Source organism: Pholis gunnellus (assembly GCF_910591455.1).
Source record: "Pholis gunnellus genome assembly, chromosome: 21".
In the NCBI taxonomy this organism is placed as follows: domain Eukaryota; kingdom Metazoa; phylum Chordata; class Actinopteri; order Perciformes; family Pholidae; genus Pholis; species Pholis gunnellus.
In genome coordinates this window covers 12,032,392-12,060,069 of record NC_136548.1, presented here as the reverse complement: position 1 = coordinate 12,060,069, position 27,678 = coordinate 12,032,392, and the positions used below count along the sequence as shown (strand labels likewise).

Genomic DNA, 27,678 nt, shown 5'->3' with positions numbered 1-27,678 from the left:
AAGACGCAGAGAGTTGCATGCTGGGAAAAGAATAAACAAGCCTGTCACCAAAGTTGGGAAGAATCCTTAGTGCAGCGCTACTGTCAAAAAGCAGCTTCCATTTCATACATTATTAACATTACCTAAACGCATTATTTGTGTATTTATTCATTCATTTGTCTTGTTAACATCCTCCCGGAATAAGATAAACAGCGCGGCCAGACTGGCTGTGTGACAGTTGAGTGTGAGATTTGAATAAAAAAGCCCAGCAGCGTGATTGGAGCGAGACAGGAGCGGATTCTATGGACACCAGGCTTCCTCTCCAGGCTCATTAAGGGACAGTAAGGCGATGATGTCGAATCGGCGCGCACTTTACCGGCCTGCCTTTTTCTTTGAACAGCGTCGCCCTCTTATCTGCAACATGCTCTGTTCCTCCATAACAAGACGCTCCCACTCCCGTGCACACACACACATTCTGCCTACACACACTCTTCATACTTATTTAGTTTGTGTAGACAGAAAACTCTTAAGTATGTGGCTTGTCCACAGAATTTTGGCAGCTTTTGTTGTATTTTCTCCTACGCTATCGAAAAAGCCTGGTACTAGTTTTTTTTGTTTTTTTTTGTTCTTTTTTGTTTTTTTCTGCACAGACATCACAAATGGATATTTTAATTGGAACTTTTGGCACTGTCTCCATCTTGTGTTGGAATGGCAGACAAGTGAGTGGCTGGTGAGGCCGGGGCCGGGCTGATTGGTGTGTAGCGAGGCGTGCCTAAATCAACTGGCAGCATGAATACCTCGCTTGATTCTCACTGGCATTCACTGGAATCCACTGCAAATAAAGTCTGGAATAACCAACAAGGGAGCGAGAGAACACCTCCTGCTTCCTTCAAGCATGACTTCTCTTTGTTTCGCTGGGGCAGTCCACTTGCCTTTATGCCTACTCACTTTTTTGGTGCTTTTGTAAATGTCCGAATCAAACGGCCAACCCGTGTTTATCGCGGGATTTCAGCCATAGATTCATTCACGCCATATGAAGGTTTTGAGATGGTAATGAACTCATGATAATGGAAATAATCATGTTACCGTAATGAATTATCAATGCACTCGTGATGTTTTTATTTTTACTTACTCAAAGCAAGTGGTAAGCCTTTTGGGATTAGCGAGGAATAACAAAAAACTGATGGAATCAGCCCTGAAGATAATTTTAAATATCTGCTTATTGTAGTGACACTTAGGCTTCAGACTTTGTGGCGGCAGAGTTTGTCATGACTCTGTTATGCACCATTGTGTCTGGATGCCTTAAGCTGCTGCGAGGGCTTTAAAAAAATAGTGATGTCACACCACAGGATCTTTGTGCGCGCATGAAGACTAAAGCAAATGACTCAAACTGAGCTGATAAAACCTGCTTACATGTGACGTGACGGAGATGGTCGTGAACACTCAATATGGTAAATGTTATTCTTTTTCTTCTCTGGGGTGGAAGAGCAGTGCTCTTGAATCATTTACAAAGAGACAACAGCTACTACACCTATTATTTCTGTGCCAGACGTCATCGACGGTAATCAAAAGAGATTAAAGCACTTTTCTCACAATTCCAAATTTTGGTCGAGATTGAATCTGCATGAGTAGTTTATCCATTCCTGTGTCTTTTTTTTAAAGAAACAACCACTTCCTGAGTTCAGGGAAGTGAAAGTGAATAGCTCACCGACCCTAAATGACATATTGGGTCTGACTCCTTGCTCCAGCGAAAGCTCTCTCGGGCTCCACTGCAGCAACTAATGCAAACCACATGCACGAGCTGCGTATCTGCATAAGTACACACCTGTTTAAACTGCGGGCAGTCTTTTTTACCTCAAACAGTAAATTCTGGCACACTCACGCCAGAGGCAGAGCAGCTGCGGAGAGCCGGGTCAGGTTGGAATCATTGTAATCCTCCTCGACATAATGTAGTCCTTGTGTTTGGCGGCGACCTGTGTGTGTGTGTGTGAGGGGAGAGAGGATGGGAGAAAGATGTCATGTGTGTATGCGTGCAGGTGGGGGTTGTGTGATCTGTATACTCGCATACAAATAAGTGTATTTGTGCATGCGCGTGTGTGTGGCAGTGGGCCGTAGTCTCCGGGCTGGTAGTCAGTGCTGTGTAATTACCTGGCTGTCTGCCACCGAGCCCCACCGGAGCGCAGACAGACGTGGAGCGGTGTCTTACGCAACGTAAAGCAGCAGCCCGACTGAGCCACAGGCACAGAGTTTGTTCAGCTTGGGGTCTGGACACAGCATGCCATCTCTTGAGACAGAGTCAGAGTCGCAGACAAAATATATATATTTAGAAACATTGCTTGGAAAAAAAATTGTCATTACAAGTGTCCATAGCTCAAGGAGAAGTCCTCAAATAGCCTGTCTTGTCTAAAACCCAAAGGTATAACATATAAAATGATGTAAAACAAAAAGCAGCCAATTTGTACTTTGGAAATGTGAGAAAAAATGGCAATTAATGGATAATGCAAGAAGACAATTTAAGTAAAGTAACTAAAGTAAATGCAGGGCCGCGGGCCATAAAGTGTTGTGAAATGTTGCACCACTCTCACAGGGTAGAGAGCTCTGCCAATCAGAAGCCAGAAGAAGCCACATGACAGATTCATTTCATTGGCATAGAGAACTCTCAACTGGTATGTGACTTCTCATTGCTTCACCAGTCACCGGGGCACTGACATCAGCTCTATTGCTGAGGTGCACCCCCCCCCCCCCCCCCCCCCCCCCCCCCCCCCCCCCCCCACCTGTTAGGGCCAGGTCCAAGGTGCACAGGCAGGCACATGGCACACAAGCTGCACGAGTGCACGCTGCTGCGGTGTCAGTCTGCCTCTCCCGCCATTTTAATTGTTGTATCTCCTCAGCCTTGATATGAGCAAAAAGGGGAGGCCTCGGCAGAACCTGGCACATCAAAGGCTACCTCCCCTAGTCTTACAAGTTGCCTGTCTCTTTGGAGGAGCCCAGGCATCGGGAGAGCCAGAAAAGGGGATTGGAGAGGCGGTGTGGATTCCCGGCTGGAATGAGTTTGATGGGCTAATTGTAGCCCCCAGTGGACACAGGCACACATCACAGAGGGCCGACAGCGCGGGGAGCTGAAGCTGTGGACGAGGAGCTGCAGTGGCTGGAAAATACTCCTGCGAGCTTTCTCCTCCATCTCTGGATTTCTGCACATGGCTCTCTGATACCTTTTGATTTCAGCATTCTGTCTTGAGCATATTGATTTCAGAAATATTCCCGACATATATATATATATATATATATACACTTTTTTTTTTTCTCATTTATTGCGCTGCACATTTCAGTATTTCGCTTCCATACCTCTGTAAACTTGGCAACTCCCTTGAGAAGCCTGGTCCGGCCCATTTTAGGGTTTTCTCACTAGCCTGCAGTTTTTTTTTCAGTGTTTTTCTGAGATGGAGCTGTAGGCCTGATCTGCTACCTTCGGAATTGAGACTTTCTCCAGACAGACTCTGTGCTCATTATTGATGCAAGCATTGCCGGGAAGCGTTGACCAGAGCGCGTGTTGGTCATTGCATTTAATAAGCCCTCTGACCGCGCCGAATCGGAGGCTGAACCCTAAGACGACGCATAACAAAGCACCGTATAGCACAGACAAACACGGACAATACTTGTGCCTTACTACCAACAACATTACCAACTGGCTCAAATAGATCAAATAGACTCTCCGCAGCTTTGAACATCTCTCTTTTTTCCCCCATCTGCATCAAAAAGAAATCAATAGCTGAAACTTTTGAGCGCGTATATCAGTTTTTCCTCCCATTGCACCCTCTCTCCCCCCCCCTCCCCTGCCCTCCCCAACGCCAGTTTGGCAGTTGTGCATTATGCCACAAGAGTAAAACACAGTTAAAAGGAGAAAGGCACAAGGAGATGACACCAGCGAGGAAGCGCCTTGTGTTGGGGTAGGGCCCTGGCAGGAAGAAAATCAATGGGAAGGAACGCTTCCATACACGGAAATGGCACAATGGGAGGGAGAGGAGGGAGTAAAGATATATATCTATATTTATTTTTTTTACTGAAAATGATGCATTTGTTTTACCCAGGGAGAGAAAAAGCAAAGACGAGGAGAGAGAGAGAGCGAGAGAGAGAGAGAGAGAGAGAGAGAGAGAGAGAAGAAAAACACTCTTCTGAACATCTTTTGAAAAAAAGCAAGTTCTTTGGTGAGGTTGAGTTGTGTGGTTAAGGTTTGTTTTATCCAACTGTGCGGAAGCGTGTGTAGCTGTCTTTCAGGTCTCTTTTTAGTTGAGGCGCAGAAAGACTACTCATGGCATGTTCAAGGGCACTCAGTGGACACGGATGCCCTGCAGGAGGCGGAATTATGAATACAACATGAGTAAACAGACACCTACATATACTATTAAAATAGTAAGCCTAGTACTTTGCAAGAGAGCCTTTTGAGTAGTAATTTGAGCCGGTCCGTAGCGGGTTCAAGCGTACTCCTCTGAGGGTCATTGATAAAGACTTGTGAAAAATCTGCTGCAATTTGCCTGATGGTGCAATGATTTGCACATCGGCAGTAATGTATTCCTGTGTGCATTCCTCCAATACAACCATTTTAGTATTCAGTTTAGTGATAAAGGATTTTTTTACACAGCAGCTGTGAACAAAGAATACAATAGCGCGCAAACTCGAAACACAATTCCGAGCCTGAGCCTTGAATGGCATTCAGACTTCACTGTGACTGAGTGAACCCATTCAGTGGGAGTGCGCGGCGGTTGGAGAGATAGTATCAAGTTGCCTGCAGATGGAGGTCAGTGTGACTGGCACAGTTGGCACCTTGGCACAGCAGCAGCGTGCTGCAGCACTCAGCGCCGCAAAGGATGCGTCGACTGAAGGGGGGGGGTGGGGAGGGGATCTGGGGAGCGAAGTGATTTTCTCACTTCTCCCTTCTTTTATTGTCTGCGCTTCCTGTTTTGAAAGCCATTAAGGAGCAAATTTCCTCACAGCGAGAGGGGAGATGAAAAGGCCCGGTCTTTTGAAACATGTCCAAGCGCAAATGTGAAAAAGAGGGGGAATGATAGCTATCTGTAAACATCTCTGTCGAGGGGTCGACGGAAAAGGAATTGTGAGGGATTGATATATTCATTTGCCTTCTTTTTTTTTTTTTTTTTTTTTGATTTCCTGATGAAAGAGATGCTGCAGTTTTTGTTCCAAGCCAGCTGTATTGCTCTATTCACAACCACACTAATATATCAGGGCAGGCTCACATAACTACACAGCCACCACCCCCCCTATCCCCCTTCCGAAAATGCTTTGTGACATCTGCATCCACACATGTCTGCATTCACTGTAGCCAGTGAGTATTTATAGATGAGTTGGTTTTGTCATCCATTGATCCCTTCAGGTTCTCTGATCACAAAACTGTACTTTAAAGTAGCTTTTATGTGGCATCATAACGGTAATCTCTACGTATTTGAACTGAGAGCACCCGAGGTTACCTGCAGTGCCTGACATGGTTGTGAAGACTTGATCAGCCCCTTGGCAAATATTTTACCGGCATCGCCAGCTAGTCATTTCGTCTGTCATTTGTGTTTAGTATCGGCTTATTTGGCATTCAGTATATTTACACCAGTTTCCTCTCCGCGGTGCTCGCAGAGTAGCAGTAGCTCGGTGCTGCAGACTCTCCTCCTCCCTCTCCTCTTCCTCCTCCCTCCTCCCTCCTCTACCCCTCACTGCCCCCGAGCCTGGCCAGTCTGTGCCTCTTAATAAAACTGACAGGCTCTAATTGGGCTTAATTGCACCCTTCGGGCGTCGTCAAAAGGAGTGTTGCTAAACAAACTGCAGGGTCTGCGAGCAGGCCAGCCAGTCTACGGCAGCACATTGGCCGCTGCGCTCATGCCTGCATTTATGTGTACAAATCGCTAAAAGCTGTTGGAACAAATGTACAATCTGTGTGAGTGTATGCTAGCACATTAGGAATGTGCATGAGTAAGCATCGCATGTAACGGCGTGCGGGTGTGTGCGCACTGACGTCGGAGGGATGTAGCAAACCGTTCATTCCTCCCACGAACAAGAGCTCACAAGTCTGAGAATCTTATGCATTCAAGTAGGCAGCGTCACCTGACTGTGAACCTCCACGCGCTCCATGCCGCTAAATCGACACCGATGGTAAAACAGAGAGCGTCTGTGTCTTTGAGGCCGTGTCTACAACTCTCGGTGTCAGAAAAGCCTTTTTAAATCCCCGCTATTATGAAAAACCCCATCCAAACAAATCCCCCCCCTCCCCCTCCGTCTGCTTTTCAGCGGTATGAGCAAAAAAAGATGAAGTGGCGCTCTACATCCCAGTAGCACCACCTCCTGGTTAACGGACACGTGCGACCGAGATGCTGGCTTCCATTCGAACGTGCTCTAATTCAGCGAGGTGGGGCAGGCGCTCGCCACATGGGCCTTTGCTGGGTCACTGAGCACAATCGATGGAGAGCTCCAGATGCGATTGAGTCATTGAAATGGCACAGCCCAACCTGTGTGTGTGTGTGTCTGTGTGTGTGAGTGAGAGAGGCGGAGAGTATAAGGCGGCGGTGACCCCTAAAGCTGCGACCCGCAAGGAAAAAGGAGATAATCACATTGAGCACAGCGCTGTGCTAAAATTCTTCTGGCCATTTGTTCTCTTTTCTACCCTCTGAGCTATTTACTCATTACAGCCTTTCACAGCCTGTTAGTCTTCCCGGGAAAAAAAAAAGAAAAAAGTTTTGGGACCTCCATCTTGTTTTGAAGGCATACAGCTTGATACGGAAATATGCCACAAACAGGAGGATTTCTGGTTGTGTGCGGCGTGCGAGCACGTTATGCCAGGAAAGACACGGGGGAACGAGGGATCGACTGTGTTTTTGTCCAAAGCTTAAAAGTCATGTAATGATGCAGTGGCTGAGCTGGAGGCCCCATAAATACTGGAAGGGCCTCATTTCAGTGGCCGGCTGCTGCTTCAGTGCCTGACTAGCAGACTCTGTCACCCCTTCTTTTAGGAAAAGAGCGCAGAGCACATAATTAAGATATACAGCCCAGGGTGGACTGAATATATAGACCGAAAATATAGAGGAGCAGACCAGTCGGCCTCAATCACAGCCTGTGGTTTCGTGTTTGGCTGCAGACGGTGCCCAGACCTGTACGAGAGTGTGTGTCAGTGTGTGTGTTTGTGTGTGTGTGTGTCCGTCTGTTTGTGTGTGTTTGTGTCTGAGCAGCATGCTATAAAAGGCTGGTGAGTCGAGCCATAGCCTCTCTGTGTGTCGGGGTCACAGCGAGCCAAACTGTTGTGCACACGTACACATGCTCTATGTGGGCATTCTATTTATTTGTGTGTGTGTGATTGTATGTGTGTGTGTGAAGGATGCAAACCCCGGCTCCCTGACCCAAAGTTCCTTCCCCATTCCGTCTCTCTGTATTCATCCCTGTAGTAATATATAATCCTGCTGTCTGGGGCAATAGTGTGTATCTGAGAGGACGCATCCTCCTGCTCTTTGACTTTACACCCCGCGTTCACACACACACACACACTTTGCTGCTCACGCCTCAGTTGTTTCACTGCTTTGTCAGTCTCTAATGATAACTATCCATCAGCGGTAGGGGCGTTGCTCTTGGAAAATGAAGATGGATTGAATTAGTGTTGAGTGCGCTGGCCGCTGTATTGTGGCGGCAACCCGTAATTACACTGTCAGGACCATTGAACCCCCCTCAAGGAGACGCTGAACTTAACACATTTGCACCAGTGTTGATTACAAGGTCTCTTAGTCTGGGGCGATTCACATCATGTAGTTCCTAATGGCAAGTGAAAGGCCCAGTGATTTGCGGAGGATTACTGTATTGCAGTGTAGACAGAGCGGTTCCCCCTGCACTCACTCAACAGCAGGGACCGAGCCGCCTGCTGCAAAATGTACATTTATTGTTAGAAAAATGAAAACAACAGCAAAGGTTTCTGGCTGGCATACCATAAACAAATGCACATGATCATGTTTGAAACTGAGCATTTAAATATAAAAGCAGTTTGTAATTCCATGTTATTACGTTTGTGAACCACAGTACTCAGACTGACACAATGTTTGAAATGTGTCTCAAGTCTTCTTGCGTTCTGTCTTTGCCTTTTTTTTTTATGTAAGTAAAAGTGTTTTGACTTTACAAAGTGAATAGTTTATGTATCAGTTGTGAATTCTTGCGTGTAATTATGGTGTAATGTAAGATGTCCGGCTTCACAGATTTGCAGATTTTGACAAACCAATGCTTAGCAAAGTATTTGGCCGGTAATTAGCTTCCGGGTATCTGTGTAAGACTCTGCCTGTATTTGCAGCTACAAGCAACAGGACATTCGTGCGAATTCTGAATGGGAGCTGACATTACACCAGTGGTCTTTGAAGAACCACAAACGGAGATAGCGTTTACAGTGTGGGACGGTGAAGGCCAATAAAACGAGCACAAACAACCAAACTCCCCTCCTCCACCACCCTTTCCCTCTATCTCCCCCTCTCTTTGGGAAGTGAAAATTGGGCTGAAGTGTTTGTTATTAAACACGTCCGGAGAAACTCCAGGAAATGGACTTGATTTCATATAGAGGCACATGACTCGGAGGATCTTAGCGAACCAATTAACCTCACCTCGGCTCATTAAAATCCCCTTTCATGGCCAGAAGCAGCGACTCATCCGCTAACACGGGACATGAAAGCCCAAATTTGTCCATCCAAAACTCTTAAAAGTAATTGGAAAGGTAGATACGAAGGGCCGGTAATCTAGTAACACAGCCGAACTTCGAGTGAAGTGAAACTAGAGGTGATTATTGAGAAACGGGGACGGATCCATCACACAGATGATCTCGTATGACTCTGAATATATTATCCGCTTCGGAAAGGGCAGAAGTGTGTCGTCGTTCTTAAAAGTTGCCCTGCGGGATTAAGATTTCACTCAAGGTCACCACATGGTTGAGGGGCATCCTGAGTGCAACAGCAGCTGGGAAAAGACCGAAACATCTCCCTCACATGATAGAGGTCAGTTCACTTAGTGTCTAAATGAACGCCAGGGGAGTTTGTTCTGCAAATTATTTCAGCTAGCAGCAACTACAATATCCCAATTTTATTGAAACGACATTGGAAGCACAGAGCCTGCCGTGGACTTTGACAAAGAGGGAGAGCTAAATATTGGTATATATCTACCACGACGTATGTGTCTACGTATATGCGTATAATGTGTGCGCGGTGGTGTCTTCCTGCTTTGGTTGCATTTGTAAGCTTAAGCTTCAAAACGCCCCATTGTTGCATGGGGGTTTTCTCTTTCAGTCTCATTGAAAGTCCATTTGTGTCACCCACAAAGACCATTAATATTAGTCATAACTTAAGGATTACGGCGCAGTAATTGCATGTGCACCGTGACTTTTTTTGTTTGTTTTGCACATAAAACATTATTTTCAGGCCTTTTTATTGAAGCTATCTAATGGGTTAATGGCATTGAGAGGAAGCCATTCAGCTCTCTCCACCCCAGCATGTGTGTGTCCGGGTGTGCATTTGTGAGTACACGTCTTGGCTCGCACTGTGCACACTCATCGAGCCACATGCAAACAACCAATCTCTGTCATCCGCATCAAAATAATTGCAGTGAGATAAACACACCATTTGACCATTTTCACAGTGATCTAATCTGAAGCCGGGGCTGTGAAAGCGCACGGGGGAGATGATCAAATCCCTGCTTAATGGAACTGATCAGTACTGTGTGTTCAACATTCAGCCGACAGCCGTGTTACAGATGCTTTCTATGCATTTAACATGCCCGCGTCGTCCCTTCAGCCTTGTCTATTAACAAACAGAATTTAGGGCAAAAATTACATCTCGTATTAATTCAGATGTCGATAATGCAAACACATTTTTCTTGGCTTTATATGGCATCTAGATTAGATGTGAAAGAAAGCAGGCCTTTTGTCTTGAGGTCAGGATGGCGATGAACCGGGAGTGTATCGGTTACAGCCCCATTGCTACACGCGTTTCCATCTCCCTTTAGCTAGAAGGCAAACGGCATCCGAAATCTGATTAGCCTCCATTATAAAGAGTGATATTTTCATCCCGCCGATTCTCGGCACTGCGTCAGAGCATTTGGTCGCTTTAATGCCGGGAAAAGCCTGCTCCTTTGACAGATAGTAGATATTCCCAACATCACTTGTTTGGACATTTCTGTCTTTTGTGACATGGAATAAAAGACGGGCAAAAAAAATAAAAAGCAACTAAATTATGTCAAAAGATCAGAAATCAATGGGCCGGAGGAACTTGATCCGCACGGCTCCGTGTGCGAGCAAACCCCCTTCCCCAAACCCCCTCGCATTACGAGTGTATTTCCACCGCCGCTAAAGTTGCTTTTGTTCACCCTCTCGGAGATGTAACTCAAGCACGAGGAAGCCGTCTGACAATGTTTGTATATCGGCAAAAAATAGCCTTTTACTTAAAGGTTACCGGGCCAGGGTTTATTGAGTTACATGTTCGTCAGTGGTGGGAGGCAGAAGAGTTGAGCCATGAGACGGCGTCATTAATGTGTAGGTTTGTATTTCACATTTTGATGTAACCGTGATGTGGAGTAGCAGGAAATGATCAATGAGGCTAAATGGATAAAATGGTAGTTTAGATGGAAGTTGGATTTGAGCATTGTGTTTATTTATTTCATTTTTCCAATCAAACAGGGAACATTTAATCCATCAAGCTAAATATATACAGAACTATTCTAAGATATATTAGAAATGTAATAATGTATTTAATTCTTCAGAAGATGTAGTCTTACATTGTTTATATAAAGAGAACACAGGAGTTGTTAATAATAACCAATATATCAATATATATATCGAACATTTCAAATTAGTCTTTAAATTGTTTAATGTCCAGAATATAATTTACAAGAAAATATATAATTTTATTTACAAAGAATATCATTAATTTGGCACAAGAGCCAAAGCAATAATACTTAATATATATATATATTTGTTTTATTCAGTGCGTCTTTAAATCAATGATAAATACCTGTGTGAAGATTGATTTTGTAGAATGAATGAAAACCAACAAACAGAAAAGACCAACATTTCTCCTGAACAGCATTTTATTTCCTCTGGTCTGATAATAGCTCCCCTTGTTGGGTAACAATAGATCCTGCATTTATCATCATCGTCGTAATATTTGTGTACTGCAGGTCACTGGCCGGCTACTTTATCGCCTCCTCTTATTCCTAAAGAAATGCTTTACTCTGTTAATAATGTTTTCTACGGGTTACTCTGGAGGTTACAGTATAGGGTTTCAACTTCTGTGGGAGTTGTGATCTGTTCTAATGAGAAAAAGAAAATGCAGCAGCACAATGCTTTGTGTCACCCACTGAGGCTGAGAGATAGACACAGGATTAAAAAAAAGAAAAAGAAAGGGTGGAAAAAAAAAACAATTTCTGGACATTTCTACGAGATAAATTAAATTTCTTTGCTATTTGGAGGTCTTCTTTGAAAAACGCAATTGTAATGAACACATTCAAAACCGGAGAATAGATTTACCCTCAGCTTCAAATAAGTCGCCGTTATCGGACTCTGTCATTCGCTCCTTTCCATTTTCGAGCTGCTAATTGATGTTTTTGATGTCGGCGAGAAAATTGAAGAAAATGTCATGTGTGAACCGGCGCGGAAGTTAATAAGATTGACTTCGTTGACTGAATTCACAATGAGCGAAGGAGAGGCGTGTAATGGGGGACCGCTGCAAATTTGCCCGTCCATCTGCCGAGGGATGAAATCGACACCTTGCACGAATGGGCCCGTAGAGGTCGATATGGAGGGATGGAGCGTTCGGGGGTGCCCCCCTCCACCGCCAAAAACAACACACGAAAAAAAAAATCTGGGTTTTGATTTTTGTTTTCCCACTGATTGGAGTGCATAAGCAGCTGTTTTTCCAGAGGGCTCCTGCCCTAACCCGAGCCCAGCTTTTTTTTTGGTGGAGTCGTCTCCCAGGGCCGCCTCCTTCCTCGCTCCAAACAATGCTCGTTCTTAATGCTGTTTTGAGTCTGAAAAGCCACGGAGCTTTACAAAGGTTAGATTAAGATGTGGCTAAAAGATGCACCAATATCAGTTAGGGTCATTGCATATGTTTGGCCAATGTGTAACAGAGCCTGAACTTAAATCCCCTTAAATAAAAGGATTGAAGCACCACCGGGGTCGCTCCATCTTGAGCCATTTATCGGGAGCTGGCTGAAAGCCAAACATCGGCGCTTTAGTTCTCATGTTCGTTCTCTTAAAGTGAATTTCACCGACTAATGTAATTATTAGTTAGAATTTGCCAATTTTTTATAAAACGTATCATTCATATTTAAGTATTTATTTGGCGATTCACATTAACGTAAAGTGTAATGGGTTCTACGTTTTTTTTAATTGGGGAACGGATTAGTGGAGTTTGGTTCAGCGCTTCTGATTATTTTTCCCGGCCTAAAGGGGGCTGAGCTAAACCCCTAATACGGCCAGTACCCCTAAGCGCTCTTCTTTTTGAAGACACCAAACATAAAAAAAAAGTGGCCTCTGCTAGCGTTCGGCCCTCCGAGGATCGTGGATAAGGGACATTATTCTCAGAATAGGCAATTAATTCCGCTGGCAACGATCGGTTAGAGCTTCTTCCCCCACCGCCCCTCCAAATGCCCTCCTCTCCACCCTCCACTCGCCATTTGAAATGCTAACACAATGAAATAATTTTCTATTGGTCCGTGTCCCTCGGCTAAGCCACCGCCGCGGGCAAAGAATTTCATCGACTGATGAGACCACAGGCGCGCCCGATAAAAAGGTTAACTGTACGTGACACGCACTCCAAGTAGCCCGCTGTACCTTGAACTCTCAAGTTCTGTAACTTTTATTTGACTTTTTATTGTTTGCGAGGCCGGGCTTGTTTGGCCGCCGAGGCTGAAAAGGAAGCGTTTTTTTTGTTGGCGTATTACTGAAAAACGAGGACAACGTGACGGTTTCTTTCTTATAAAGCAATTTCCGAGCATTTGATTGTGCTTTCCCCGCGATGGCATTTTGCAGACGAGTTCCTATTGTCCGCTGATTATTTGACGGCCTTTTTTTTTTTTTCATATAAAGAAAAATGGGCTATAATCAAATGCAATGCCTTTCAGATGATAACTCGGCATAGTTGTATGCTTGTAATGCACTGTTTCAATACGACTGAGGAATTAATTTGTTGAATGGGGTGAAATTGATTAAAAAGAATAATTTGTATTTGCACTGAATTATTACTTTTATCATTTTTGAAAGAACCAAAACCGCTTGCTTTCATTTACATTTCCCCCTCTACACAACGCAGTATACATTTTGTATCCATTGTGTTGGATTTTACAATAGCTTGGCTCTGCTGTGTGAGAATAAAGAACAATCCAGGTTGGCACATTTCTTCCACCTTCAGGGAAAGGCAAGGTAGACTGCCAGAGAGTGGGAGGAGGATTCCAGGCTGTTTTTAAATTGTTAGTAAAAGATATATGGGCACAGAACAGGTATGGCTGCTGCAGTACCCCCAACCCCATCTTTCATGCACACAAACACACTCGCGCATATACAGTACACACACACACACATACACACAGAGTGCTGTGCGAGGACTGAGGCAGGTGGCTCCCCATGGCTGCAGCTTCATGACAACATGCCATTAGAAATAGCAGGCCTGTTGATCAATCCTGCCGACATGACAGCTTCGCCGCGAGGCCTGGCTCTTTGAGTGCCGACGCCACGGCAGCTCCCTCTCCCGTTTCTCCCCACTAATTGGTGAAGGTTTCTCTTATATATGCTCGTGGCACAGGGCTTTTTTTTTTTCTCCTCCACCTCCTCCTCCTCCTTTTCTTCTTTTTCTCCCTCTCCCTCTTTTTGCTTTTTTAGCTTCTCTTTCCCCATCCATACCCCCACCGCTGCCACCCACTTTTATCTCTCTTTCTCCCTCTCCCTATCTATATATATATATATATATATATATAAAATATCTATTTTTTATTTTCATTTTAACATTGTCACACTGGAAGTGATAACTTTGGATGAGATATTGCAAGTGGGTTGAGTAAAGGGATGTGTGTGCCGCGGGCGCTGTTCGTTCTGTATTTTTTGCGGGACTACTGGAGCTGGGATTTGACATTGACTCTAGGCAATGTGCATCAGCACCAGATACACAATGGGGATCATCCAGAAAAAAAGATTAAAAAAATTAAATCTTTCTCAGGTGAAACGAAGGAGAAACTAGACCCTTTTGAGACATTTTTACTTTTAATTGCATGGTTCATTTTGATAATTTAGGCAAGGATGCTATAAACACTCCGTCCACAATTAAGTGACGCTCTGTCGTTTACGTTGAAACTCGTTACGTTATTACATTTCTTTGCGTTTCACGAGCAGCTGTGCAGCAGAAATCCGTATTGGTGTTTATTTGATTTATCACGTAATCCCTTTCTTTGTCATCAAACAGAATTAAGTTGAAAATGTCAAAACAATTGTCAGGAATTGGCTGTGTGTTGCTCGCTGACTTGTCACGGCGCGCGGGGCTGCGTTCTAATTCCACCAGCGTTTTGCCGGCGCATCACTCTTAAAACGCCACCCACTCTGAATCTCTCCCAACTAAATAAATGAGGCGGGGGGGGAGATAAGCACACATTAAATGTTTAACTGTCTCGCATTTGTCATCTGTTTTACCCCTCTTAATTAAACAGACGCAGCTTAGTACCGGCACTCCAAGTGCAGACACACTTGCACTCGAACGCACACACACACACACACACACACACACACACACACACACAAACACGGTGCCTGAGAGCGCTGGAGCCCGAGCGCAAACACTGTCCTGCCGATGATTAATTTAGCCGTTAATATTTATTTGACTCAGTCCCGCTTAAGTTAGCAGCTCAGTGGAGGGCGAACCTGAGATTTAGTTTCTCAGTCTTTGCAGGTCTGCAACACGAGGACAGAAAAGATGTTGGTTTTTTTTGTGTGTCCTCGTTTTTTATTTTTTTTATTTGTTAAAATAGAGAGGAAGAATTCTGTGGGCCGGTTGTGATTTGTATCTGCTTCAGTGTATTCAAGTGATACGCTGCATGTTGAAAACATTAACTACTACCTCCACCCAGTGGCACAAAATGAAAAAAAAAAAAGAAAAAGGCAGGTGTGATTGGCAGCACACAGTATTTAATGTAGTGGGAAGACTTGCCTTAAGCAAAGAGGGGGATGTATTCAGCACACAATAGTGCTGCTATCTCCCACTCTGCATTGTCTCTCTCATCGCCCGACCTTATTACATGCCGTATTTGGCATGAAGAATCCCCTTCTTATCGACACTGAATTTTAATGCGAATGCGCTTACATGGCCGTCTTCTTCTAGTAGTTGTTTTGACATCATGTTGCATTTTTTCTGTGTTGGTTTATTATTTCCCGGTGAATCAGAAAGGAGATCTGTCTGCGCCACTGTGCACTACTACTGTGCTCCCAACTTGCTGACTGTTCTGTAAAAAAAAATGTGGTGCGATTGAACATTGTGTGGCATCCGGAGCTCTGCCGGTTTCTCGGGGCATCGTAGCAGACGTGGAAAAAGGGAAAGAGAGAGCCGAAGCTCGGGCCCGGGGTGAGTGTCGAAGAAGAGAGGAGAGCAGAATTGGGGGGTTCCTCTGAAGCCCCCTCTCCAGATCCGAGGAGCGGAGAAGGGGATCAAAGTGGCTTGTTTTATGTGGCTGGTGTGAGACTTTGAAGTCTCAGAGTCACCTACAGCACTCACTTCATCAAGTTCACTAGTGTCTTAATAGCAGATCAATAACTTTCAAAGTCAGAGAGTTAATTTGATACTAGCGCTGATGTGATCACGCTGGGCCACAGAGCTGCCTGCCCTGCTCCCTCTCGTCTCTCTCTTCCCTCCTCTCCTCCTCACCTAGATTGGACCTGTTTTAGGCTCTCAACTTGAATTAAGCCGCGGTGGGATTCTGTGTTCGGTGCCTGTTTTCACAGACAACCTTCTGTGAACACTTAATCAGTGTCTGTGCTCGTGTCACAACAATTAAAAGATCATTTGTATAATTACAGTTTTAATATACGGCATTCCTACGCTGCCATTTGAAATTTGAGATCTTCTTTTTAGATTCATATTTATTATTATTATTAGTTATTTATACTGTCTGAGCTTTAATGCAGATATTTTTTATTTCTCTTGATATTTTTGGGCAGCAAATTAATTAATTTGTCAGGCTTGAAATAATTATTATAATTATTTAGACTGAAATTATTCTTTGTGAAATTTGAATTTAAATCCTGGTTTGGTTTCCTAATTTTATTACATTTATCCTTCTTTGCTGCTGAATTGGATCAAGTCTAATTCACGAGACGTCTCATTGTGAGATCTCGCAAATATCCGTTCTAAATTGTAATAGCAAAGTATGTGTGTATAATAATACACATTTAGGGGACATTTCAACATGAATTAAATTGGGAGAAAATATAACAAAGTGATATCTAAAGTTTTAAATGTGAATGGTGCGCTGGAAAAAAAAAACTACGGCAAAGCCGACGGCTTTTGGAGATTGGAAGAATGCGTAAAGACGGAGCGCTTTCTTATGCGCGCTATTCATTTCACAAAAAAGGCAGCACCATCTGTATTTGGTTCCGTGACACCAGCGAGGCTGGATCGGCACCTGGAGAACAAAAGGCCAATTTAGTATGTTCATCTAAGGGTTGCTAATGGTATTAGGGAGCCGGCAGGGTGGTCGGCAGGGGCTCGGCGCTCCAAGGTGAGACCGCAGCTTGACCCCCACACTCACACCAATTCACTGGGCTGCTGGCATTAGTGCCCCACATCTGCCATCTTTTTTTTTTTGCGCGCCCCCCCCCCCCCCGTCAGTGCTTTCCCCTTTATTTTATTGTAGTATTCTTCAGAAGGGCGCAAGTGGAAAATAAGTTTTCATTTGACCCAAATAAGATTTTGCATGCGGCCGCTCCGCCGACGGAAATCAGTGAACGGAGAAAACTGATCAGATAATTGTGGGAAAAAAAGGGATGGAGCCTGATTTTGAAGCTCGACTCTGTGTTGCTCAGAATATACAAAATGTGAGAGGAAGACAAAAGGGTTTGCTTTTTTTGAAATCATGCAAAAGATCCAGTGATGCTTTGGGTAGAGAGGAGTGAAGAAGATGGCATGTCATCTGCGTAATTCTTCAAGACAGTTACCGGTAGGAATGCTTTTGCTTCAAATATTCCTGATGTGAGAGAGTTTTATATTTATTAAAACCGTTGGTGGAGTAATTTTCAGGAGGTAAATTGGAACGACATCATTATGTAGAAAATATTTAGAACTGTGCATTGTGACATATTTGATGAAGGTTTTGGGAAATTGTGCAGAGAGCCGTATTTGACAGCCGGGGGTTCCTGGTGTGAAGCTGTTTCTGAGGGAAGCGGGTGGCGCAGCGCTGCAGCGGGTGGTGCTGATGGAGGCTGCCTGTGTGGTCCTCCCGCGGTCGGTGCTCCGCGAGCTGGAGGTCCAGCGTTTTTTTAATGAATGTTTCATGTTAAATTTAGCGCCAGCGATGTTCACAGTGTAGCGCTTGTACATCTTATTTCTATTAATGTTCCAACAAAAGGTGAAAAAGCAAATCCAGAGCTTCTCTTACAAAAAAAAAGAAAAGAAATCAAGGAGAATAAACCCGTTGTATTTTATCAAAAGAAAAAAAAAAGGCTGTTCTTTGAATTTTAATTTTGTCTTCCGTCATCAAAATTATTTGTAATTTATGATTTCAATCCTTTAAAAAAAAGAAATGGTTAAAATTATCAGTCAAAATATTTCTATACTCCTCTCCTTTCTTTGCTGAGGGTCCCGCTGTTCATGCACCGTGAAATCTTGCTTCATTAAAAGTGTATTAATCTTGTCTGGTCTCATGGGAGGTACCTTAAGATGATGTTGTGTCTTTTTCTTTAAATTGTTAGAGGAAAAGAAAAAAAAAAAAATCTTCCAGATTTGGTCCCTGTCAGTCAGAAATAATTGTGTGCTTAATCTTGTCCCTGATGGATGACTTGGAGTTCAGCAATGGGCCAGCTCCAATGACAAATACAATATTAATATTCATTAACTGCTTTGACAATGCTAATTTTGATGCAGTAGTAAAGGGCCTTCCAAAGTTAGCGGCCAAAGCATCAGAGCTGAGCAAGGTGGCAAGATAATTTGTGCTGCTTTGCTGAGCTGAAGGCTTTTAAAGTCTTAAGCAGGGGGAGAAAAAAAGGCTAGGTACCACAAACAAAATAAAAGAGAAAGGGAAAAAGTTCAGACGCATTGGAAACCAGGACTGTGGAAGTAATACGATCAAGAGACGGCTACGACAATTTGACACCTCCAATGCTGCGTCTTTGAGCAAATATTTTTTTTATTTTAACAAAAACGTACAACAAACGGGGAGCACAACATGGTAAGTCAGCACATTCTTGATTGTTTTTGTTTAATCTTTTTTCATCTTTTCAATTATCGCTATTTGAAGATCAATAGTCATTTCTTTCTGCTGTGGTTAAAAGGCTCACAGCGGTGGTACAGTTGGATGGTCGGATCACGGCTTTAAGAGTGGGCTTCCTCTCTTCAAGCCACCAGTTGGCCGGGTTGAATTTTCTATTGCCAGCTCTCCCTAAAACCATACGAGGCGTGTTACCATTTATTGGTATTTTTGGTATTGTTTTAACTGCTGTTGGTGGCTTGTTGTGTTGACTTTGGAGTTGGGGCTCCTCTTCGCCTCTCGGTTGTCTTAAGACAGTTCGGGCGGGATAGTTGGAGGTGCAAAAGCTGCACTACAATGACGGGTTCTTTTGGTGATAAATGTCCGTTTTTTTTTTGTCTTTTGTGTGGCTGCTTTTTTTTCCCCGTCACTTCTTACATCAAAAACTGTGGCGACCGAGGGGCAACGTGGCTGCGACACCACACACCCTTTGCCCCGGATCGGAATGCTTTCTCTCGCCTTTTTTTTTTTCCCTGACACTTTTTCTGCCCGGCATTTGTGTTTTTGATTTTGTATTTAATGTAGTGTGACTTGCGGTGAATGGAGCGTGGCTAGTTTTTGGGGATTAATGACATGACGAGAGACACCCCGCTGCTTGAGTTTAGCCAAGTTAGGGCAACTCCTATAGACGGCACTCCACTACCTTTTATTTCTGCCAAGCCGCTGAATGAAAGCCTCTCTCTCTCGCGCCCTCTTTTTGTTGTTCTTTCAACTTATCAAAGAAAGAGAGATGGACACAAAAGAGCTTATTAGGGGGGGATATGAAGATGGGTGAGGGGGGAAAGAGGGGGTCCCGGTCAGACGCGGAGAAGAGAAGAGCAGCGCAGCGCAGCCTAAGTGTGCGTTTTGAATGCATGAGGGGGCTGAGAGTGAACAGCCAGCTCTGGCCACCGTGGTCCTCCTCGCTCTGGGACCTGAAGGGCTACCGTCCTAAGTCAGTGCTCTCGCCCGGTACTCCGGCCGCTCTCTTATCGGCTTAACCCATCGGGCGTTAGCGAGGGGCTGCCGTAGATGAGGTGCTGCCCCCCAGTGGATTAGTGGCTGACATGGTGGTGGGAGTCTGCTTGGAGTCTGTGCACTACCACGAGTGCCAGCATGCTTGTTTTAACCAGGAACCGAGCAGCATCCCAAATACAGCTCTTTTAAATGGTAAGACTTTTCAACATTTTAATTACAGCTGTGCTTTATTTTATGGTGCTTATTTGGCTTTAAATATTATGTCTTGATTGTATTTGTTCATGGGTATTTCTCTGGGCTTTGTTTGGCAATTTATAACACTTATGTTGCTAAGTGACAGATTGACAATTTGGATAATGAAAGGCACTGTTTGATTGCTTTGTCTTGACAGCCTGACAGGGGTGTATTATTCTAAGACTTCAAGCTAAATATTATTATTGTTTATTGTATGGTTGAACACAATTATATTAAATCTAATTGACAAATTCCACTCTTTATTTTGAAGCAGTTTAAAATATTATATGTTGTATTGGCATCTAAATTCAAGGACTTCTGATCGTATCTTCTCTTTCTTTGCTTTAGATAACATAAATAAATCAGGGTTCATATTTTTTGTAGTTCATGCCTAACATCCTTTAGTATCTGCAATTTTTCACTATATCTGATTTTTCTAAATAACATAATTACACCGTAATTATTATCGTGTGTTCTGAACGAAGAGAACCAGGACTTTGAAATGAGACGACTCAGTCAAAGGGCTTCTCTCACTACGGTTTTATTCTGCATTGTTCAAATTTATCTGTGAAAATAATTCATTTGTAAAGGTCATAGGCCGTTCCGTTTCCTTGTTTTGTAAAAGTTTTTGTTCTCCCTTTTTTTTTGTTGTATTGCACACTTTTTGGTCTCGTGCGAACATCCCAGACAGTGGAGTGGAAGAGAGTATTTTCTTCTCCCCCCTGTGCTCTCTTGTGTTGTGGCGTTGATGCCATTGTCGCTGGGTGATTGGGAGCTGTCCATCACTTGCTGGTGAACTGGCAGTTTACTTAAGAAAGTACACGTGGGACAAAAGGAGATGGCAGGAGTGTGGCAGGCCGGCTGAATAGAGGGAGGGCAGGCAATTAGCCACCGCCTTGTCGGAGCTCTTTTACTTGTCAAGCTGGAGCCGCGACGCTATTGTCCAAGCTGTGTAAAGGACATTCCCAGGGCTTTGTTTTGGCTTTAAGGGCCTCAGGACTGCCTGCTGCAGGCCAGGGGAAGAGCAGGGTCCTAACAGTGACAGAGAGGCTGAACGAGTGCAGGGGGAAAAAGAAAGGAACAGCGTATTAAGAGAAAAGTCTCTTAAGTTTTTAGTTGTTTCTATTGCCAACTTTCAAAATGCATTAATGCAGCTGGAACACGTGTTTTATTTGCGTAGCTTTGAAAGATATTTTTCATTTTTTTTAACAAAATGTCTTAATTCCCTTAGTTAAGTTGTATTTTCTTCAGTATTTCACTTCATCAGGTTTTATTAAAAATGTATATATTAATGTTACTGTGCTTGTGGTAATATTTCTTTCTATAAATATTTAATTTGTCATGGTAATTAGTCAGATTTGGGTTGTTAGAGGTTGTAAAAGGTAATAAACGGATGACACATCTTGTTAATTATAGAATGCAAAAATGGAAATTATCCTAACCTTAAGAAACTGTTTATTCTGATGGCAGAATTTTTATTCGTGAAAGATTTAAGTTGCTTTGAAAAATACAATTTTTCTCCTGATCCTTTAGACAATATTTCCCTAATATTAAAATGTAATATGGGAACAAATCTTTTCTGTCAGCCATCCCATGATTTTTTTAATTTTAGGAACATGTTTAGTTTTCTAAATCAGAGCTCTTGTGTTTGATGGAATCTGCACCTTGTCTCTGTGTGTGTGTGTGTGTGTGTGTGTGTGTGTGTGTGTGTGTGTGTGTGTGTGTGTGTGTGTGTGTGTGTGTGTGTGTGTGTGTGTGTGTGTGTGTGTGTGTGTGTGCGCTCTGATGTCAAACAGATCTCTTGAATTTCTTTGCGCTTGTTGAAAAGAAAGTCTTGACCACGCGAAGCTTATCATTTGACTTGCGTACTGAGAAGAAGAATGGATTTTGAAGGTGAAATAGTTGCAGAAAGGAAGAGAGGAGGGCAGTGAGGAGGGGATGGAGGCCTTGTTCACATGAACCTTGAAAAGAGACGGAGTCGAGATGGGAGTTAAGAGAAAGATTGTTCACCACTCTAAGGTATTGTTTAGAAAAAAAGGGTGAGAAGGGGGGGGGGGAGTAAAAAGGATTGTGAAGAAAGGTGCCACGTCCGTGTCAGAGTGAAGAATTCCCCCCCCCCCCCCCTCGGAAAGTGAGTATGAAGAGGGGACTGTCAGCATCACACAGATAAAGTGACTGTTGGCCACACTTTGCTGAGCCTGCCCTCCCTTTGTGGATGTTGTTGTGTCTTGTTCCCTTCTATCTCTCTCTCTCCCTCTCCTGCTCTCTCCTCTTTGTCTCCCATCTCTCGCCTTGCTCGCTTTACCTTGTAGCCAAAGCTTTTCAAGCTGCCAGTTCGTCTCTGGGCATCCTGGAGGCACAGCAGAGCCCACACACATACACACACATACTCTAAAGAAGCACATACACAGGCCCAACGTACAGCAGGGATTTGGGTAATAACTGATTTTTGTGTGCGTGCGCGTATGTTTGTGAGTATTTCTTCTTTTTTTTTCTGGAGTATTGCTAGTGGGAAGATTGCTGCAGTGCTGAAAATCTTTTTCCTTCTCTCTGTCCACATTCTGGCTTCTTGTGCTTCTTGTCACCGGCATCAAAACTTTCGCTGAGAAGAAGAGGAGGCTGTAAAGCGTCTGTGGTTAGAGTGAGGGATTTATTTTTTTAAGGATGGATGTGTTTGGGTGGGGAGGATTGTGGTGACTGTGTGTTTATGGGGGAAACGAGGCCTCAGACCCTGAACCTGCTTTAGACACCTCAAGAGATACAAACACACTCTCTCTCTTATGTCAAAACCTGAGGGAACAATGTTCAGCCGGCCTCGGCACCAAGTGCAAAGAGAGGGGGGCCGATAAAACACACATGCCCAGCAACACACTTGCACACAGTGAAGGAAGGAGCCAAGGCAGAAACAGACAAAGAAGGAGAAGTGGAGGAGAGAAGCGTCCAAGAAAAGCGAGATAGCTTCTCCCCGGCGTAGAGAGGGAAGGAGGAGCTGGGGGGGCCAGGTGGAAGGAGGAGGAGACGGGGGCGGGGGTGGGACCGACGGGGTCATGTACCCGCGGGATGGAGTTTCAGCAGCCGGGCCGGAGGAGACGGGAGCCGAGGCAGGAGTCCTGGGCCCCGGGCTCTCGCTCCTCCAGCAGTTGGGCTACTGGCACCTCAATCTGAGCAGCTGGGTGAGTAACGCAGTACTGCTCCCCTGCTTCTTCACTGTCTCTGCTGTTTCTTACCTCTGGAGGCTTTTAGCATGATTCTGACAGGTTGTTGTTGTTGTTGTTGTTGTTGTTGTTGTTGTTGTTGTTGTGGTGGGGGTGCAGGTTGGGGAGGGGAGGGGGTTGGTATTTGGGTGGAGAGTCGTGGCCATCTGATTTTTAAGGGTGTTTAAAATGTGCTGCCATATAGAAAACTTTTGTGCTTAGCGATGCTAATGATATCAAATATGCTCCACAGACTTTAGTAATTGACAAAACACTTAAAAAAAAAAAAATCCCCAAAATGTTATCAATAATCTTAGATTAAGGCCTAAATAATACATGTTCTAAACAGTGTCTCTAAGTTAATTAAAAAAGTACATTTTCTGAAACACGGTTCTCTCAAGAGGAATATTTATTTATTTGATCAAATGATTTGATCGAGCTCATGTCTTAACCATGAAATGTAAAATAAGATTTCAATAACCTCACAGATTAACATATTCCTTTGTTAATGTTGCCATCCAATTCAAATTCTTAATTGCCTGGCTTTCAACTGAAATTGTGAGGGGCTGATTGCATTTCAAAAGGCAGAATTCAGTCTGGCTCTTAACGGTGTGATACAATATCACCTCTTAGAGAAGCCCCTTTAACTCAGGTATGAGAGCTCAAGAGGCTGTTTACATTGAAAAGGAAAAGCTTTAACACACGTGTGTCTAAGAGGCGATTTGTCGTCGCAGAATACAACAGTTCTACCAAATACCACTTCATAGATGAGCCATTTGTGCGCAGTTTTATTTGTCTGTGACATGTCAGAACATGTCCTTTTCTGTGATTCTATTTGATGTGCCGACTATCAAAGATGGGAAGCAAAAATAAATGGTGACGAACGACTTGAGTGCTAGCGAAGAGAGCAGGAGAGGAAGGGGAGCAAAGGCTCTGGCCCACATAATATTTTTGTTCGGCGCTCTGATCAAGCAGTCGGCGTGTCACTGCAGCAAAGTGAATAGATTAACTTTTAAATATACTGTGGTCTCGGGAGCCCCCTTGCCCTCCGAGACGCATCTTCTCTGCAAGAGAAAACTGATCAACACCTCCATATCTGCTTTTAAAATCCTTTTGCTCCCCCTCTACAATTCCCAGGTTCTTAATATTGTGGAGAGTTCTTTCTCTCTCCAGTGATTAACCAAGAAATATTGTTTCTGAAATGTGGCAGTTTTATTTTATTTTTTAATCAGCGTGGTATGCTGGGAGATCGTGGCTCTGATAAGCCTTTTAATTTGTCGGAGCATTTCATATTCCATTGCTGTTGATCTCCAAATATTCCTTTTAGATTGTCTGCTTGAATCTGAGGATTGATTTGACTGAGTGCTACCGACGGTGTGTGTGTGTGTGTGTGTGTGTGTGTGTGTGTGTGTGTGTGTGCATGTGTGTGTGTGAATACTGGTTGGTGTGATGTGTGGTTTGCCAGGAGATAAAGATCTTTAGCCTAGAGGGGGCACTCTATACCTCCCAAAGGAAAACAGCAGTCATGTGTGTAAACAGATTTCAACAGGACGGCATGGAATGATACCAGATGATTCATTAGATTGGTGGCAGCACAGTTTTGACTTTTACTCAAACCAAATAGTGCGCACATACTCGCGCACACATACAAATTACTCTTCTCTGACACTTTCCCCCAGCTCCCCGGTATTGCTGGTGTGTTTTTTTTTTTCTGCATGGTGTCACTCCATGTGCCTTGGACGTGGGCCACTTGCACGCTCTGGGAGAGGCTCAGGGCGCTCTGGCAGCTTTTTCTGCTTGCTTTGGAATTTGGAGGCCTGAGAGGACCCCGATCCATCACGGCACTGTCATCCCCACATCTCCTCTCTTCCCGGCCTCCCGTCCCTGCCTCCGGCCTCACTACAGCTCATTAGCGCCCCGCAAGCTGTTGTGACAACTCATCATATCATGACATAAAGCAGAGAGTCAGAGGCTCAAGCCCCCCCCCCCCCCCGCCGCCCGGGCCACCCTTCTGGGCCCGCAAGGTCACCACCTTCACATTTAGGGCTCAAATTGGCCCTGCGAGGTGCCACCAGGCGGAAATGCAAGGCCAACAGCTTTTCCTGTCCGACCTCCACCTCTCTGTCTCCCTCCCTTTGTCTCACTCCGTCCTGCTGTCACTTTCTCACCCCCTCTGCCTTCTCCTGTAGCCCCCCCCTCTCTTTCCCCAGAGGTCCGACTTGAAGCAGCTCATTCATTTGTCTGCTTCCAAAAAGGCTCTTTTCACACGGTGGCGCAACAGCATTAGTCACCAGCTTTTTGCACAGGAAATATTTCACACTTGAGATGGCTGTTGAGGTCGTGCCAGCGCTGCAGCTTTTGAAATGAAATAACAATTACAGTTACTTTGTTTAAAGTTTCTTGAAACTGAAGAGAGATGGCGGCGTTTGTTAGCCATTCACAGTGGATCGTAGAGGAGCACGCAACGACACAAAACGAAACATATTCAGGCATATGAGCATTTAGAGCATGTGAGCCGTGCAGCTGGAAATAGAAGAATAGAATAGAATAAATAGAGCCGTGGCAATATCAATAACATAACCAGAGGCGGCAAACCACTGCTTCTGTTTGTGTCTGCTGTACTTGTGTGCTGCCTGCACTTCACAGCGTTGGCCTTTTTCAGCAGCAGGCGCTGTATGTGTCCTGGATGAGGAAAGAGTCAATGTGCTCATTGATGTTCGTACAAGAGTGCGCTTTTAAATTTTTCTGCAGGGTCTTTTGAATGCCAAATCTCTTTTTGAGGCTCGAGAACCTTGTCTTTATGACTGCAGAGCAGGGCGTTTGTTTTGTCTTCTGCTATATTTGTTTGTTGTAAATGACGGAGGTGGTGGGAAGGATGCAAGTCAGCGGGGGTGTAGGGGGCAGGAAGTGTTCTTTCTTTTCCCCTGGCTTTTGTTGAGCAGGGAGAGAGTAAAGCCTCCCACGTTGCCTGCTTTTGTTTCTCGTTCCCTCTTTGGGCTCTGTGCGGCTGAAGCACCCAGCGGCCTGCCAGACGAGTCCTGCGCTTGTATTGTCCCGCAGTGGTCCAACGGGGCAGGTGCTGGGCCTCCTTTGCGCCGGGACCACCGGGTGCTGCCTTGACGTCAGCAGCGGCAGACAAAGTGGTTGCTCCTTCGCGCGCGCACGCGATGATCGCGTAATATGTAGAGTGAGCAGGTGAGCTGAGTGAAGACACCGGACCACATGAAGTCCACATCCAGCTGACTGAACATATGAGTTGAGTTTGACTAATGGCACTGGCAGCTTTCACCCGTGTCAGCAGAAGGAAAGACACCAAAGGAAAAAGGGAAAAAGGAAGAAAGAAAGGGGGGGGTGACAAGTCGTTGCAAAGCAGCAAAAGCCACCAACGTACTTTCTTGTCGTCACACCGTCTGTAGCGGAGTGAGCCGACTGGAGGCAGCGGTCAGTCCAGCCCGCTGTTCTTTGCCTTGGTCTGGGCTTTTCAGGGAGGGGGGGGGGGGGAGACCACACTCTTATACCACAAGTGACTATGATGTAAATCGGCTGGCTTCTAGCTCTCCCCGTGTCTCTCAGTCCCATACACACCCTCTGTCTAAATGTGGACTCAGTGGATGGGCATTTTTTGAACCGTCTTCTCAATGGCCGGGGCCCCTGGACAAAAGAACTCATTTAAATGGCCACTAAAGCTTTTCAGCACCAAGAGATGAAGAATCGACAACATTCTTTCACATCATTACCCCGAGGGAGGAGCAGGGAGTCGTGAAGGAGGAGGTTAGGAGGTGAGATATAGGAGTGGGGAGCAAGAGGGACGGAGGCCGGGGCCATCTTCCTGCATGCAGCTGCAGACTCATCAGCTGCATTCGGCAGCTGTCATAAACCCCCCCATCCTGATTGTTTTCCTGCCAGTTTATTCTTTTTCATCCCACTATTCTAGATGTGCAGATCAGATCAGGACGCAACGAGGAGTGCCTCGGTTTGTGTTTCTTTTTTAACGAATCCCACTCCACCTACCGCCCCTTCCACCCCCCCCCCCCCTAGTCACAAACACATATACCCCCCCCCCCCCCCCCTTCTTCTTCTCTTCTCCATAGCCTTTTCAGCTCAGGGCTGTGAATGAGTCCCAGGAGTCTCTCTGCCTCCCTGGAGTTCTGCTGGGGTTCATTAATCTTTCATTGGGACCATGGCAATAGGGAATGCCCCCCCCCCCCCCCCCCCCCCCCCCTCCTCCTCCTCCTCCTCCTCCTCCTCCTCCTCCTCCTCCTCCTCCTCCCATTCTCCACTCCCCCACCACTGCCACTACAGAAAAGAAGTCTAGCTGGGGCCAGGCTTTTACGGACCATACAAGTGGACAGCTTTAACTACCCAGTGAAAATTTAGTGCGAGCATGTACTGTTTGTGTATTAAGCTCTTGCGCGGGCCCGATATTAACTTTGGCCTCTTGCAGCCCGGGCGGATGATTAGTTTGCAGCATTAAGTTCTGCTCACATTTGTCTCGCCCTGGGCCCACAGCTTTGCATTTGTATTGTCAATGAGCGTCGGCCACCCGAGCGTCATTTGTATGTATGCCCCCCTGCCAACATCTAGTCCCATTAATGTTTTTCAAAGTCTTTTGGAAATGCGCCACAGTGGAGCGCTTTTTTTTTTTTTTCTTCTTTCTTGCATGGGTTAAAGTCGCTAATGAGGGTGTGTGGCCTATGAGAGCAGATTGAGCACACGCACATATATACACACACACACACACACACACACACACACACACACACACACACACACAAGCAGCTCTCCTGCTCGCCTCTCCTCTCCC

At 44.9% G+C, this 27,678-nt stretch overlaps 1 protein-coding gene across 16 annotated transcripts in view; it reads left to right on the top strand.

Moving 5' to 3' along the window:
• The window catches only part of tcf7l2 (transcription factor 7 like 2), an 86,569-nt gene that overhangs the window by 42,052 nt on the left and 16,839 nt on the right, over positions 1 to 27,678 (top strand). The gene's annotated exons all lie outside the window — the stretch shown is intronic.